The sequence below is a fragment of the Saccostrea echinata genome, unplaced genomic scaffold, assembly GCF_033153115.1.
Source record: "Saccostrea echinata isolate AGI-Se365-2 ecotype Australia unplaced genomic scaffold, CSIRO_AGI_Sech_v1 ptg000054l, whole genome shotgun sequence".
Lineage (NCBI taxonomy): Eukaryota > Metazoa > Mollusca > Bivalvia > Ostreida > Ostreidae > Saccostrea > Saccostrea echinata.
Genome location: NW_026889803.1, coordinates 50,332,281 through 50,350,009, shown reverse-complemented (window position 1 = coordinate 50,350,009; position 17,729 = coordinate 50,332,281). Strand labels below are relative to the sequence as shown.

Genomic DNA, 17,729 nt, shown 5'->3' with positions numbered 1-17,729 from the left:
TATCTCAGACTCACGTTGTGGGATCCTTAGGTGGTTTATGGGTCATCTATATTTTGACCCATAAACCATGTAGTCTAAACTTCACAGAAATGTTGGAAATGCTATTCCTACCATAAAAAACAAAAAAAATAATTTTTTTGACCCATAAGGATATATAGAAAAATGTCCCACAACGCAAAATCTATTTTTAGAACAGTCGGTCTAAGTCCCTCGCTTTCAACATTTTGTGTATCTATAAATGTCAATTGGAATATCCCACAATACGGTGTAGCGATACACGCAATGCATTGTGGGAGGACAATGGCGGCGTTTAGCAGGGGTAAAGAGCTGTAAGACAGTAAGTATCTTGTTATTATTAGTAGAGCAATTGAATATAACACATATTTATGATAATTAGACGAGAGAACGAGGAACTTTCGAACTTGTTTGATCGTAAGCACAGTTTAAGGTTGGTCGCGGGTTTACTGCATAAAAATTTTTACGGGAAAACATGTTCAGAAAAATTTGATATAATGTTCCTTAGAATTTGCGGCATATTATCTGAAATTTTTATTAAATTTGCCTACGTGAAGATAAGTAGCTTATCTTCTCTAGTATTATGAAATTCATAATTCTGCCCACAAAGTCAGAATGAACGGTATATTGATATAAACATTCTTCGTGCATTAGAATTAATATGCAGTAACTAGTGATGGGAATCGGTAAGAATTTCATAATCGATGATCGGACTACTGTAACTAACTAATTATCAATTATAATCGGACATTTACAAAGTCTGTCAATTTAGTTTATCAAATGGTAAGAATGGATGAATAACTACTTTCTGTGGTGGTCCAGCTGTAGTTAGAATAATCTAACTGTGTTTCGGGACAAGCCCTAGTCCTTAGGACAATATTTTAACGATAGAACGTTCGATCTAGTCCAGCTGGTTCTTCATTCATTTTATAGAATCCAAAGTATGTCCATACCCGGGAATTAGCGTTGTTACCCGGGTATGAATACAATGTCTGTTCGTCTACGCCATTACGATACACAAATAAGTTAATAGAAAAGTCGCGGCTGGAATATTTGGCTTGAAAACTATTACGCTTGTAAAATAAAATAAATAACCCGATTAATCGGAATAGAAATTTTGTAATCGAGCGCTTGGATTATGCCAACAATCGACTGATTTTCGATTATAATCGATGGTTGGAACACCACTAGCAGTAACACTGCGATAGATAATATAATACAAGTAATGTTAGGATGTTCAAGTTCATTATTAAGAATTCAAGTATAACACGGTAAAGGAAAAAAAAAAGTCCACCATTGAAGGGGGGTGGGGGTTATCGGTAATGTTCTTTTTAAGTCAATCGCAATTCAGTATATAGTCAGAACTCTCAAACATTTGTTCTTTCTTGTTTTTTTTTCTTTATTAATTTTTCATCATTAAAAAATGTAAAATACTTGCATTCAGCTTAAACACAGATGGCTTAATTTTGTTATAGAAAAAATTGTACTTGAAGTCTTGATACTTGTATTTCGTAATACATGTACAGTATATTAATATCTGTTTAGAGTGCCATAAAGGTCCGATATGCTGGGTGTTTGTATGAATTCATTTTAAGGGGATGAAGGACACATGGTCACATGACTGTTTAACTACATCATAGTCTCCGTTTATATAAGTGCAATATGTGTAAAGCATTAATTCTTGTATAATTTTTTGACAATTTTTGTGGCGTCGACCGAAGGTCGAAAGCCAACTAGGGATCGTCACTGGCTTTACGCAACAATCGGCAATCCTCGGTTAATTCCATACAAATGTACAAGGTACGAGCCATGCGAGGAGCTCCGAGTGTTTACGCAACCAAAGGTGTCAGTCGATGCATCCACAAAAGAAAATAGAGCATATCAAAATGAATTCAAAATAGAATTGCATTACGTATATCCACAATTAATTATGATAAAAATAGAGATATTGTGTTTATTGTAACAAAAGAAAAAGTGGCGACCTTCCTGAAAGTTGCTGCGGATTAATTTCTACACATCATGTATAGCGATGCGTTGAATTACATTAATCATCGAAAGCCATGAAAAAAAAGAAAATAAACAGCAAAGCGGTAAAATAATCACGAAACTATTTTAATGGACAAATAAGAAGTTTAAACTAACTGACTTTTAAAGATCAATCTTTAGCCTTACAATTTTACAACCAGCAGATTTTATCGTAAACATCGAAGGGTCGAGCTCCATCACTGGATATACCGTATACCGATCGTATCTCGTAGCTAACTTGCAATCACTGTAAATGTTTTGCAAGCTAAAACTATTAAAATAATGATGCTTATAGACATTGGCAAGTAGAAGAGTAAAAAAAAAAATCCTTTCTAGCACTTAATCTAACTGAAAAGAGATTAATTTATTATTTAACATGAACAGGCTTCCATGTGTGTTTACTTTCAACGGCGTCTGGTGAATTCGGACCACAAAATAAAGCCCCCAAACTACATGTATAATTGTGATATCGTGTGCTTACAGTCTTTTCATTTCAAATTTAATTCAAAAAGAACTTTTGAAATTGATTTTAAATGTTCGACGCCATTGAAGCCTTTCAGGCTTTTGATTTAACTTTAATTACCATCTTATATAAAAAAATTAAAAAGTTTTTACGTTCTTGTAAACATTAACAAATTATGAAAAAGATTGATCCACTCCTCTGTTTCCCTAAACTGCGTGTCCAACAAGTCGGTGACGTCATACATGATCTGTTAGTACAGCAAGATCATACTCGGTGAACACAGGGGTGGTATTACAGTGGTTCCCGTTTTATCGAATAGTCAAGTTGTCGGCATAGTTTTATCCGAATAGCCGAAAATTAGAATAGCCGATTGCTCCATACCGAGTCCAAAGATAGATGTATAGAGCTACATGTATTGATAATACATCGTAGCTAGCAAATTTCAAGCTTGCACTTTTGTTTTCTTTTGACATGTTTACTTAATGACTTTACTAAAAATAATTTATTTCACTTACTTATGAATTTAATATGAAATTTTTTATCAAATAAATTGACGTATAGAGTATATTCTTTGATAGTTATTGCCATCTTTCTTCAGCACATGTTTACATTCCTTCTTCGATGGTCGCTATTTTGGAAAAGGAAGTAGACTAAATGCTTGACTAATAACCGTAAACTATTTTTCCCTGGATAGATTGTAAATTGAAAATAAACAAAAATATTAAATATATGTAATTGTTTCCTTTAGATTTGTTTCTTTAATACGGTTACGTATTTTATACTGTGTGTGAGTTTACCAGTCTCGTTCTTGTCTGCTGAAGAGAGATTTTGAGAGCCATGTCGAGAAAGTTGGTATGAATTTTGAGACGTATTTTTATAGAACGAGCCATTTGTGATTTTTACCATAAATTTTGCACTGAAAAGTGAATAAATATTAAGCCAATTTACCAAGTTAAACGATTGAATAGGGTTATTTCATTATCCAAGCAAATTGTCATACACAAGCTAATCAGTTCAATAATTAAAATTTCACGCCGAAAAAATTGCAGATAACTGTCATAATTAACAAGTGCATCATTGAACCCAAGCTGATCACCACAACTGTAATCAAAACATATCTATTTACTATGCCCACTATTGACACAGGTAAGGTGCCTGTGTGCGTCCAGGCGTAACTAATCCCCTCATTGTCGTACTCAAGCCAGTCAAGGTAATTGGTGTCAAACTGTGTAAACAAAGGCTTCACATACGAAGGTGGAGCAGGGCTCGACATTAATTTTTTCCCCTTACTTGTCCAATCGGGCAAGTGACCAAGACATTTACTTGTCCGAACTTCAACTTCACTGGTCCGAAATTTGTTCAATAAAGATACAATACTGTCAACTTGAAAACTAATATAAAGTCCATTACATGTGATTCATTCGTGATGTTATTGATAAATACAACAAACACATAAAAACAAACTTTTATCTAGACTTTCTATCCTGACAACAACATAAATGTTCACAATTATCAAAAAGAACCTAAACTTCGTAACTCGACGTAACTTCATGCCCTCCTTTGCAGTAGTATGCAATTAGTGAACTTCGATCCCGATCGAGTGTGAACTCAATTACATAGCGATCCATATCGGGATCGCAGTTCGTTTTTTTATGTACTGCTTACGTCTTTACCGATGAACTTTCAATAGTCGTTCTTTTTATTATTTGAAGACTTCTTTATATTAAAATGCACTTGTCCAATCGGACAAGTGCCCAGCAATATTCACTTGTCCGTAATTTTTTTTCGCTGGTACCGGACAAGCGTTAATGTCGAGCTCTGTGGAGGTGTGAACAAAGTGCTGATTATCAAAAAACACTATGATAGTCCAAATTTTTGTATGGGATAAAACAAAATTCCAGTATTTTTTCATCAGAATATCAGGTGAAATTATTAATAAATATATAAGAAATGGTTTTGTGCTCTGATATTATATTGAAATAGCCGAAATATTCGTTAAACCGCTATCCGATAAAATGGAAGCCACTGTATTATGTAAAAACAGTTCATAATCAGTATATGATGAAATATTTTGAGAAATGGGGAACACAAAAATTATTTTTGCATGGCTGATGACGGAAATCATATGTAGGTATATCTTATTTCGCTTATTTAGCTTACCTGTGACGTCATAGTTGGTTTTTCTCGTAGTCGAGAAATGTAACATGACACATTTTTGTCATGCTTATGTCCTCTTTAACAATGTCCTGTGAAATAATGAGGTCAGCTTCGTCATTTGAAATTTTTACAGTTATTCAATAATTTGAAGGATTTGCATTTCAACATAAATTAAAAAATATTGAATGATAGAATTTTTTGTAAATTACGTTTTTTATTGTTTAAGTTGTCTTAAAAAGTGCGTAATTTTCCCTATCCAGATGCAGTGTGATAGACAAAACTTGCTTTTTTGAATTTTAAATCCTAGTTATACTCTGAAATAATTTAAAAGATACATGTCCACTTTGATATTTTTTACATATGCTTAAAAAATCCCATTAAGGACAGAGTAATTAGCCCGGAAACATGGAGAATTAAAACTCCACTTAGATACAGTAGGGCATAGTAATTGTCAATCAATATCTCCAAAATAAGGTAAGAAACCTAATGATATAACTGCTTTAAGATATGTGGGACATACTTAATTAGAAATATACAAAATATGAAAAAAATTGAATGACAAGTATTTTTTCAGCTCAAGGTCCTTCTCCTCCTTATTATAACATGTTTAACATGCATTTCACTGATAAATCAATTCCTTGCTAGCCTGCTTATAAATAGAGAACAACTTTATTAGATTCAAATACAAAATATTTTTTTAAAAAAGAGAAAAATGCATTTAATTAAATTTCATCCATTTTTAGTGTTTAGGGTTGATGTTATCCTTAAAATAACAAATGTGTTGTTTTTTTTGGCTGTGATGAGCAAACATGGTGCATTACACACCTTCTCTTCATTGCAAATTTATGTGCATACATACAGCCTTTCAATTTTTCAATGTAGCAATTTACTGAAACCGTTATTTTCATTTTGCATGCCATATTTTTAACACTGAATCAATTTGATTGACCTTTAGTAGTTTAGTATCATTTTCAATATAAAATGAATTCCATGCATTTTGCATCACATTTATTATGTTTTATAAGTTTGTTCTTATACATTACACATATAATCAGAGCAGAATTAACTTATAATCCTCTAGGTTCATACATACAGTGTGCGAAACTAATCTGGAGAATGAAATAGCCCATTTGACTATCTCATTTGAAATTGGGATAGACCGTAGACAAATAGGAATGTCCAAAGAAAGTAAATTAGGAAAAAATGTGCTCTTGTTATTGTTAAATTTTTTAAAATTTATTCATTTATATTCTTATTGAAGTATCTGCTATATATTTTCATGATTATCTAGTGAAAATTAAATATAATCATGCAGTGTTCATGCATTTCACACCCCAAAAAACTGTGCAATTATTCAGACTCGTCGTATATAAACTTCACTCTGCAGACCAGCTAATATTTGTGAAAGACACAAACTCTAATTTCATCTTTATAGCTTTCCCTTTTCTCGGATTCATTATTTTATTTTCAATTTTTTTGGTTGTCTTTTTGTTGATTCAATTTGTGTTTTAATGCAGTGCTTCCTGCAGTCAGGATTTGTAGCATGCCTGATATACATAAACAGCAAGCATTGGGTAAAAATTGTACACCACTAATTCTTCGAAAGATGCACAATGTTATAAATTAATAAGTAAAGAGATTTAACAACAGTTCTTTTACCATGTAAAATATAAAAGTATTAAATTATTTTTTCACAATTTTTTTGTTTATAATTATGTGTTAAAAATACGAAATGGTCATTCTTGTTCAATCTCATTTTACCCATGGCCAAAATTGGGATAGAGAATTCGGTCTGTTTCAATTCGGATCGGGGTAGACCAATTCAATTTGAGATAGATTCGGACCATCGGACAGGCGTTAATACTTTCGCACACTGTACATACGCCTCGTATGGACTAGATTCTATTGCTAATTAAAGTAATTTTCAGAGAAATAAGCAGGAAGCAATGCAACATCGCCTTTGTGATGTAACTCACGTCATAATCAAATGTGCACAAAACAACCACTCGAATTGTCTAAATTGTGTACCGAAATTGATGACAAAAGCAAACCCGCGACCTACCTTACAAATGACGGATGCTTCAGCCTGAAGCAGCTGTGAAGCATAATTACCAGCTTGTCAACCTCAAAAAAGCACATGCACCGATTCTGAATGCAGATGGCATACTTGGGGTGTTAGTTTTATGTTTATAGTTTCCATACATGTTTAGGCCAAACAAAAAAATATGTTTGTTTACTGTTACATGCCGAAATAAAATAGGGCCGATAGGTAGGATTTTTTTTATTTTATTGAATTTTTTTATACACAAATTCAAATGAATTGGTTGAAAAACAAGACAGTTTTACCATTGTGTGGTGCTTTACTTTTGTTTGGGCTTGCCATATGGCAATATCTTTCTTGCCAACTGCCTTACAGCTACCACACAATGAAAAAAACTGTCTTGTATTTCTTCTTTAATTCCATGTTGCACTAACTATTTCTAGTACTTTCGATTTCAAACGCTTGACTGATTAAGATGCATGTAAAAGTTAAACCGACGAATGAGTGACTTCTGGATTTTTACAACGAAAAAAAATTTGGGTTGCCTATTAGATACAGGGTCAGTCGGGTAACTGTAAACAAACATATTTTTTTATTATGCCTTACCTCTGATGAAAGAAAGGAGGGAGAACATAATATAGGGCCTACTACAGAAGCATTAGGAAAAACCTCAGTTATAAAACATTTTTTTGCATTTGTTTGAGATTGGCATGATTCAATTCCCACTACGGTTATTTCTAGATATTTGTGGCTTTTCCACATTGCATCTTTTGCCATTTGCTCAATTGCTAAGAGAAGTGTTGCACAACTTTTCATACAAACAGGGTTTTCTAAACATTTTGATCGTGATCATAAAAATTTTTATGACCAGGACCTGGGAAGGGGCCATATCATGTGCTATATGTGCATACTGCCGAAAAATGGCCCAATGCATTGATGCACTGATGCCATGCAGCACAACACACATTGTTTTCTACTTTGTGAAGTTCATATCAGTCTGCTCTATCGGTACAGTATTCATCGTCGAAGGTAGATGGAATCTGTAATGTATCATATTAAAAAATTGGAACCGACATTCAACATATTTTACATCCATTGGCAAAGAAATGTTGAGTCATTTTGGATGGCTTACCACAGATTTACGAAAAAAATTTTACCTTACAATGAAAAACCACATCATCGAAGTTTTTTATCTTTGCCTGTCCCTTGATCTCTAAATCGACAATTTAAAAAAAGTGTGTGTTTGGTTTAAATGTAATTTTCCTAAATACTTGCTGTGGTAGATGACGAATGATTTATGAATTTCTTAGAAACAGAAAAATCACTTTTGCTAGTCAATGTCGAATGATTTGTCAATTCCTATGGCATTCTTTAGCAACTTAAATTTAGGTGTCAAAGATACATGTATATGCATTATTATTAGCACAAAACTATGACATATTTTAGAATGACCTGAATATATTTCCTCTAGACCCCTTAAATTTCAAAATGACCCTGGTTAGTGGCTATAAATAACAGGGCCATTTGCCCGCATCTGTTGTTTTACCTTCCCAGGCACTGTATAACAACTTTTTTTACACTTATAAATAATTGAAATTAAATACAGGTACATTGATGTTTTCGGAATTTCCCATATTTAACATGACCAGGATCACGTCAACACATTGCTGTAAAGATCGCTGTATTTAAAGAGGTCTATATGCTGTTTGTTTTATAATTAAATGCATTAAAGTTGACAGTTTGTCAGTTATAATGCTATATTTTCTCACAATAAGCTAGCTTACAATTAAAAAATTTATCATCTTTTAGAAATATATGTATAAAAGTTCCCACAGGTAACAAGGACTTCCTGTGTATACTGTGTGTGTATAGGTATTAACTAGGGCTGGGACGATATATCGAGATATCGATAATATCGATTCAATGTGAGGATGATACGCATATCGATACGTATAAAGAAATATCGAAATATCGCCTAAAAAATTCTGACACATGTTTTTCTTTGTTTACTTAAGATTTTGGGTTTAATATATAAAATAAATATGCTTAATATAAATATAAATATGAAATTCATAATAATTAACACCACTTGTGTAAAATAATTAAGTTTTACAAAAGATATACAACTTCTTTGCATAAATTATTCTTATTTGTGAAGAAATGTTTTGTTCATTTCAATATAAAAAAAGAATTTATAATCAATTAAACATATCGTGATACATATCGTATCGTGGCTCAAATATCGGGATACGTATCGATATAGAAAAAGTTGTATCGTCCCAGCCCTAGTATTAACACCATACACGATCAGCCTCTGGGAAAATCTTAGTCCCTCCCCTCACCAGAGAAAACTGTTCGGTTAAAAATATCAGCCTTTAAAACTGGTCGCTGAAGAGGCTACTAGTTCTAAAATGGTAGTGGCCCATACTGATTTTTAACAGCTGGTATTACAGGCACTTGTTTTGGTAATAAATTTTTCAACCCATAGTATGATGATAACACAAGGTATCCAAATCCATATTACATTGAGTACCCCCCCTCCCCCCCCTTCCCCAAAATTGAACTTATTTACACTTTCAGAGGAAATGCACTGGCAAACTGTTTATTACCATTGTCCTCTACGATAATTTATCTACACAACTATCTATGACATGTTTGTCTTATTTATTAATTTTCTTTTATTTCCGTAAACAGTGTCAAAACTCTGCTCGCCGAGTGCAAAAGTCGACTTTCTTGTCTAGTCTAACTTTCAAGATAAATTTGTTGTAAAGTAAATAAAACTAATCTTTTAGTATATAATATAATTAAAACTAATTTGATATTGTATATTTAACAAGTAATCAAAACTAATTATATAAAAATATATATATATATTGTATACGCAGCTAGGTTTAGGACTCCCATACTTACATCAGCCTATATGCAGAGCTTCTGGAAATCGATTATGACGTCACAATGAAACTGAACAAATAAATCCTAAATACTAATGTTTTCTTTTTCATACACACTCAAATACAGTCTTTTCTCATAACATGATAAATATTGTAAACATAAATTGATGTGTAACTTATCATGTCATAATAACACTATTTGAATGTAGAATTTAAGCCATCTTGACCTTCCTGCACTGACTAAGATGACGTCACACCCTAGTTTGACAGACAGTTTCTCTGTACTTGAGGCGTAGATCAAGCTATTATTGTAGCCTGTAAATATCAAATTAAAATAAGTGTGATCTGACCAAAACTAAGTCATATTTTTGAATGTATTAATCAATATTTTATAGTCTAATTAGGCCTAAAAAAAAATTGTTTGCTTCCTGTAACATTCCCAAAAAATCAAGGGTCGGTAGGTCGGGATTTTTTTTTTTTTTTTTTTTTTTGCTTATGGATAAAAGGGTCAAACATCCCCAGACTGAATTAACCAGGTGTTATATTTAAAGTGGACACCCAAAATGGCTGCTTAGCGGCAGAGAACGAAATTCTAAAAGTTGTGGGTGGAAATTGTTGTTACAATAATGATTACTCTTTATATTCAAGGTAAATGTTGACTAGGATGACATATTTTATATCTCAAATAAAGCTACAATTAATATTTTTTGAATAAATGGAATCAGCTGATCGATCGAACCAAAGAGCAAATGCAGATTTGGCAGAAAAAAAAAATCCACCGGGGGATAATTTGAATGGGTCGGTCGGGTTACAGGAAACAAACTTATTTTTTTTTTAGGCCTTAAATTGAAAATGTGTAGACCTCATATAAAGCCACAGTAAGGCACATTTATACATTAACTATCTAGAATAACAGGCACAGCCCCTCGAAAATCTCAAAAGTTCAACGATATCTGCTTCACTATAATTTATGAATTTTTATACGCCCGTCTTTAGACGGAACGTATTATGTTATGGCGTTCATGTCCGTCTGTCTGTCTGTCTGTTAGCCTTTCTCGTGTCCGGCTCATAACTTTAATACTATTAGGCCTAGGATTATCAAACTTTGTCAGCTGATACTTCTTTGGTAGAAGGTGTGTCACGCACTAAAAGTAGGTCGTTCTGACCTTTAATTAAGATGCTATGGCCAAATATGGAAAAATCCTGTCCGGCTCATAACTAGAAAACTATTAGACTTATAATCATCAAACTTGGCCAGTTTATGCATCTTAGGTAGAAAGTGTGTCGCGACCTATTTCAAGGTCACTGTGACCTTTAATTTAAGTGAAATTTTAAAAAAAAAAAACTGTCTTTTTACTATTAAATTACACAATCCCAAAAAATGTAGAAGTGTTGCAGTATCCTTATTAAAAAGATGTTAAAATCAAGAAATACTTATTTTTTTCATTATATACTTTACAGCAATCTATAACAAATATAATGTTACAAGAGAAATTCCACCTCTCCCATGGGTGTAATTATCAAGCACTGGTCAAGGAGAATTTTGATAACAGAAAATTGCATGTCAAATTAGCGAGAAATTAGTTTAGTGTGAGGAGCTAACTGGTAGAGCATCTCTGATCAAGCAGGTGTTATCTATATCTCTTGGGAATTGGGCAGAGGAATCAGCCATGTTGGATTAAATAGTTTTTTGTGGGCTAGCCTAACTTTTAAAATGAATTTGGTGAAAAGTAATTAAAACTAATTTGATACAATAATTGTATAATAAACTAATTTGATATTGTATAATAAACTAGTAGATAGTCCCTACAAATCTAAGAGTCAAGCAAAAACCTTATTAAAAATGTTGGATCAAGATTACAATTTTTTTTTCTTTTTATAAATCTTTGTAACAAATTGAAAAAAAAAAATCTTTGTTTTCAACTTTAATTTCAGAATGACATAAATATTTATTTTAATTGCACTACAAAGCAGATAGCACAGATCCATTCATCCTTTGGGAGTAATGAGTGGACATGCATCCAGTTAAAGATTAATTAATGAGTTCAGTGTAGGAAGGCTAGCTGTTCTCAATCATTTCTGTTAGAGCATCTCTGATCAAGCAGTTCTTATCTGTATCCTTTGGGAATTAGACAGAAGAACTGCTGGTCAGTTTATAGCATATGTCATTTGATGGCCAGTCTTTTATTTTAAAATTAAATTGGTATAGATTAAGTTGTTAAGACTAAATTGATTTTGTTTAATATGATATTTTTATTTAATATTTTGAAAATATCAACTAGTAAATTTCAGAGCATCATGTCTCACAAATATGAAAGATGTGTGTGTGTGTCACTGTGTGTGTGTGTGTGTGTGTGGGGGGGGGGGGGGTGCAGATGGGCATTTGTCAAGCTCTAACACTACCAGTTGAGGATCTATAATGTAATATTTGTTATAATGCCTACACCACAGGAAATGTATAAACAAAAATTGTAAGAAATGGAAAAATCTTGGAAATCCTTGTATCAAGGTTGACTTTATTTTCTTGCACTCTAAACTGTTCGTGATAATTGAACAATATTTGACGGGTGTATATCATGCTGGGGCACTTTATTATACAAAGGTAGTAACATCCCTACTACTTTGAAAAGTGCCAGGAGCTGGTTGTGCGCTGTTGCTTTTTTCCGTATTTTACCATTATTTCAATGCATATTATGTCAATGTAGGAAGTTTATCAAAAATTTTACATAATTCTCAGGCATGGGGAAGTTGCTCCCAGCATTTTTCAGGTTAAGGAATTTGTCTTAAAGAAAACAAAATTAATTTCATAGTGAAAAGATATCCGTATATCGTTGTACTTTATGATCTTTGTAGCCATACATATTTTTTGTAATTTTAAACATGTCACTTGACAAACAGCTGATGTAAGTAAAGTTGCTTTGGCCGAACTCGGCAAAGACCTCATATATATGAGGGTTGTCCCAGAAAACACAAACTTTTTGTATATTTCAGAAACTATTTGACCAGAACTAATAATTTTTTGCAAGTTGTTGGAAAATGATATTTTCAGTATTATGACAAAATATTTTAGGCTTGTGATGTCATTAATATGTAAAAACGGCATTTAAAGGGTGTTAAATATCGGTGGTCTGCACACTGCAGTTTATTGACTTTTATAAGTAGCATTGTCAATGAATTTTTCCTTATTACCAGGCTATACGGAAATATAATGTCACAAACTTTACCTCCATAAATACTCTTTGATCTAGCTGATATACTTGTGTATGAAAATTCATTAATTTGATATCATTAATGACAAATATATGACGTTATATGCCAGAACACTTTTAATTAGATATTGTTAAAAATGGTGACGTTTAATGATAATTTGGAGCACAAATTATTAAGCAGCACTGTCTTTAAAACGGGATAGGACTCTTGCCCATACGATGAAAGAGATATTAGTGCTGGAAGAGACATTTTGTAGACCAAAAGAAATGAAGACAATGAAGACAGACTGAAAGTCCTGAGCTTTACGTCATAAGCCTAAGCCAAGGCCATCGTTAAACAATGTGAACTGTTAGGTTTATTATCGGAATTGAGAAATTGTCTATTGAAAGAATTAATTCCACAATCTTTTAGCAACACACGCCGTATTTGAGATGCATTACTTGGTAAATAAAATAAAATTAAATACTGTGCCGAATTTATGCTTAAATAAACTAATTTTATCAGAAGCACATTTCCAGAAAAAATTCACAAAAATGTTGATCATGATCTATGCCTATTTTTAACTTTACAGTATTAGTGAAACAAAAGATATTGAAAATGTTCACGTATTTCTGGGACAACCCTCCTACATATGCAAATAGTAGAATTCCCATTAATCAAAACTCATGCTGTAAAAAAAAAATCAACACTATATTTATTTTCTCGGAATATTTTTAGGCGTATTATTTCCTGTGGGCATCCTTAACCTTGCTGCGTTATATTTTTTATTTGGATATTTATATCTTTACAACAAATTGCAGAGTGTCATGTCTCACTAGGATGACAATTTTTTAGAGTAAAGAATAACATAATTTTCTTGCACTCTAAAATGTGTACGATAATTGAACAATATCATACAGTGGCAGGGATTTTTATTACTCTTGCAAATTGTATGAAACAAAAATTATTTTTGGAAAAATACATTGTGATTCATATATTGTGACTACTATATTGTGATTGTTGCATAAAACCTGTATTGTTCCTGCAGTCCTAATATTTCATCATATATGTTATTACGTTTATATGTAACTTTAAACTTTTTATTTATGGTTTTCATTATCATTTTACAAGCATTGATGCATCTGACAGCTTCCAAAGGCTTGGAAAGTAGGTTAATGATGCAGCTATAGACAACCCCATCTTATGCATGTTATGAGAAGTTAAAAGTGTTTAACAACTACTCCAGGCTTTTTCTTTGCAAGAAGGGATATTGATAGAGGGAAGGAGATCAGATATGACTATGGTGATCCCATGCCCAATGGACAATCTTCCTTGGAGTTCATCACTCATCAGGTAAATATTTAGAATAATGGATTTTCAAATTTGATACGCTGCATCCTCTTTGTAGTGCTTTTTTTTTTTTCAATGTTCTTGAGAGGTCAAGAGATGAAAAATGTTTTACCCAACAGTGTTCCAAGTCACACTTACTTTCAGGTCACTAAATGAGGACCTAAAAAAAAAATTGGCCACCATTTCAGAATATTTCACTTGCCATAATGAAAATATTTTGTGAATAACAATAGTAAAACAAGGAACTAACACCCTGTATGTTTTATGTCTTTACTAAATCAAAGATGTAAGGTATTACTGTGACTATAAACAATTTGCTAGGTTTAAGGAAATATTTTTATTAGTACAACCACCCTTATGGTTGTACAGTACACAGAGGAACACAAGAAGACTGATCCTAGAATTAAAATTTATTCAAAAGAAAATACCAAGTTTGACACTTATTGAGACAGGACTTTGCCAGCTGTTTGTCATGTTTACTTATTATTACATAGTACGTACCTAACCCATTAAACAGTCATTATTAATGCTGCCAAAACACTTAATTAGTTGTAATATGCAAGCAATTGACCAAATGTTTCAATAACAAGGTCAGGTTCTAAAAAGTTTATGATGTTTGGATGCCATTCTGTCAGGGACGTATAGTATAGGTCCGTGGTTCCATCAAACTGTATAAGTAGTCACTATTAAAGCATGCTGTCATAACATTACGACTTGATGATTAATGATTTTTTTTGCGGACAAACAGACAGATGGATGCACAGGGCAAAAACTATATACCCCCGAATCTACGATTACAAGGGCACTAAAATTGATGTTCAGCAGATGCAAGTTTCTGAAGTTTACATCACGTACATTGAAATATATTAATTTGTGCACTTTTTTTCCAAGAATAGGAAAATAGCAATTGGTGAAAATGATGAATTAATTAAATTGATGGGGAAAAAACAACATCTTTTTGTGATCCATATTTTAGATAAGACCAAAAAAATAGTCTTGTTTCCTGCTACCAGCCTGAAAAAAAAAATAGGGTAGGTAGGTAGGAAAATTATTTTATTGTATATTTTCATTTTATTTTTTTTTTCGACAACATTTTTTGGATATGAACTAATAAAAGATAAAATTAAACATGTCACAGGTCAATATTGTCTTTTAAAATCAAATTTCATGTCTTTTGACTAAACTCAAGTGGTATTCTATGAAAGTCCACATTTAAAACAAGAATTTCATGAAATGCTTGTTTTGTGTTAACACAGAAAACGATTATGGTGACAGAACGATGAAATTCCGGAAATTCGAGATTTTTTTCTTCCAAAATTTAAAAAAAACAAGACTATTATTTTTTTTTGGCCTAAATAAAGTAAATTATTGAAAATAATACCTCTAAGACAAGGTTAGAGTGATTATTATTATTGGATTACAAGATCACCTTGATATGAAATATATGGAGATAACGAACAGTATTCAAGCTCAAAAGTCCATTATACAATACAAAATAGGAGCAGAGCAAACACGGACCTCCAAACATCAGAGGTGGGATCAGGTGCCATGGAGGAGTGAGCATCCCCTGCCAACCGGTCACACCCGCCGTGTGCTCCTTGTCATGATTGGGAAATAACGGAAAAATCCGTCGACAATTCAGTGTGTAAATAATGGTCTAACAATTAGTATGAAAAACGTCAGTCAGCATTTGACTCAATGATAAATTGTATTTGCTGACAAGGTCATTGTATCGACCATAGAACTTACAAAATGATGACTTTAAATGAGACAGCTGATATTTGATTATATGTACAGGATCACCTCTTTGCCTCATGCTATAATAAATATATTTACCTAGGTTACACATATCCTTAAAGGTCTTAGTATTGAACAATTGCAGTAATTTATACGTATGGATGTTTTTTTTAAAAAGAAATAATTTGCATTGATAATCTCGATAAACAGGACATACTAGTAGAATGTGATATTCATCCTCGACACAAGTATGACACAAAAAAACATTTCCAATGGGATCTGTTTGCTTTATTATATCCAGTTTCAATAGCTAAAAGGTGTGAAGATAATCTTAACTTTGATATACATTTTTGAAACTTAGTCAGAATTGAATTTCTTAAATAATACGGTAGGTAAAACCCATCAAGTAGATATTTATAGAAAGAACATTTCTGCGAACTTTGAAGTTTAGTATATTTCTTGTTTAGCCTGATCCAAGATCCTTTGATAAATTGTCATAATGGTCCTTACAATTAGGGTCTACCTAATAGGACTTCTCAGTTGATTGTACAATTTACACCTGGGTGACCATTGCCCTTGCTGTTTAGTGTTATATAAAAAAACAATTAGTTTATTTGATATTTTTTATTAATTTATTTTATGTTAAGAACATTTATTTAATAGCATGTTAAATTTCTATTCAAAATGCATTGAAATAGCATACATTAAAGGTATCTGAATGTAGTTGTAGGCATAAATATAATCACAATTAATTTTGTTTTGCACATATATTATAGGAAGCATTTTGGAGGCAAACCCTGTTGCAGCATTTCTACATGTTCCACAGATTGTACAGACTAGTCAGGACCTTGTAAATTCACATGTTCAACAGCTTAGGCAATTTAGTACAGGTATGTGTAACTCTTCTGAAATATAGGAGGAAATTTCAATACAAGACTTGTAGCATAACTTATATTACATTGTCAGTTCTTCTTTGCATGTTCCTTAGAGTGGATTATTGAGGCAGACCCTGATGGAAAACTTGCACATGTTCCACAAACCAGTGAAGACCATTTTGCAGAATATAAACTTTTTCCGCAGATAAGCCAAGACCCTAATGGTGTTCATGTGTGTGTGGTTAATTATTTGCTCTGAAGCTGATATGTGGATTGAATATAAAACTGTCTTTTTCTACAGTTAAGTCCATCTTAATCTGAAAATACTACCGGTACATTTTGAATTATGCTTTATTATGCAGAAAAAAAATAATTAGTTTCAAATATGAAAAGTCTGTTGATACACTGCTTTGCAATTCCAAAAGTGATAATGTGATAAGTTTTGATGTGAATATGTGACATGTGCCATTATCAATTTTCATAAATAAAATCAAATACAAAGGTCATTCCAATTTAATGTTTTGCTTGTCGGACCCGCACGCTCTTATTTGAACAAAGCTATACAAATAATATTAATTTAAATCTCCTGCACCTGGGAAATTCTGTGCCAGTTTCTGTTTTATTTCTGCTCTATTTTTGATAATTTAAATCTGTTTACTCTACAAATCAGAAAAAAGTAGAAAAAATATAATTGTCACTCAATTTTTTTCATGTTATGCCTAAAAATTTTGCGTACAAAAAAGTAATAATATTATTATTTAATCTCTTGCCCGCTCTTACTTTTTTCACCAGATGTGCGACGAACAAGAAATTAAATTCGTGTGGTGAAATTATGTTTTATTAAAACTCATTTAAAGCTAACTGTCTTATTTTTTGGATTCATGATGTGATCAATCGAGTGGCTTGCGTGATAATTTGCATAAACGCCGAAGGCGTTTATGCATAAAATTATCACGCAAGCCAATCGATTGATCATCGTCATGAAT

The 17,729-nt window shown here is 32.3% G+C and overlaps 1 long non-coding RNA gene across 1 annotated transcript; it reads left to right on the top strand.

Annotated features, from left to right (window-relative positions):
* The first annotated feature begins 280 nt into the window (after window positions 1-280).
* Window positions 281-17,244, top strand: LOC133205153 (uncharacterized). Its single transcript, XR_009723593.1, has 4 exons — window positions 281-337; window positions 13,913-14,134; window positions 16,645-16,758; window positions 16,857-17,244. It is a non-coding gene; the product is annotated as an uncharacterized LOC133205153 (long non-coding RNA).
* The last annotated feature ends 485 nt before the right edge of the window (window positions 17,245-17,729 follow it).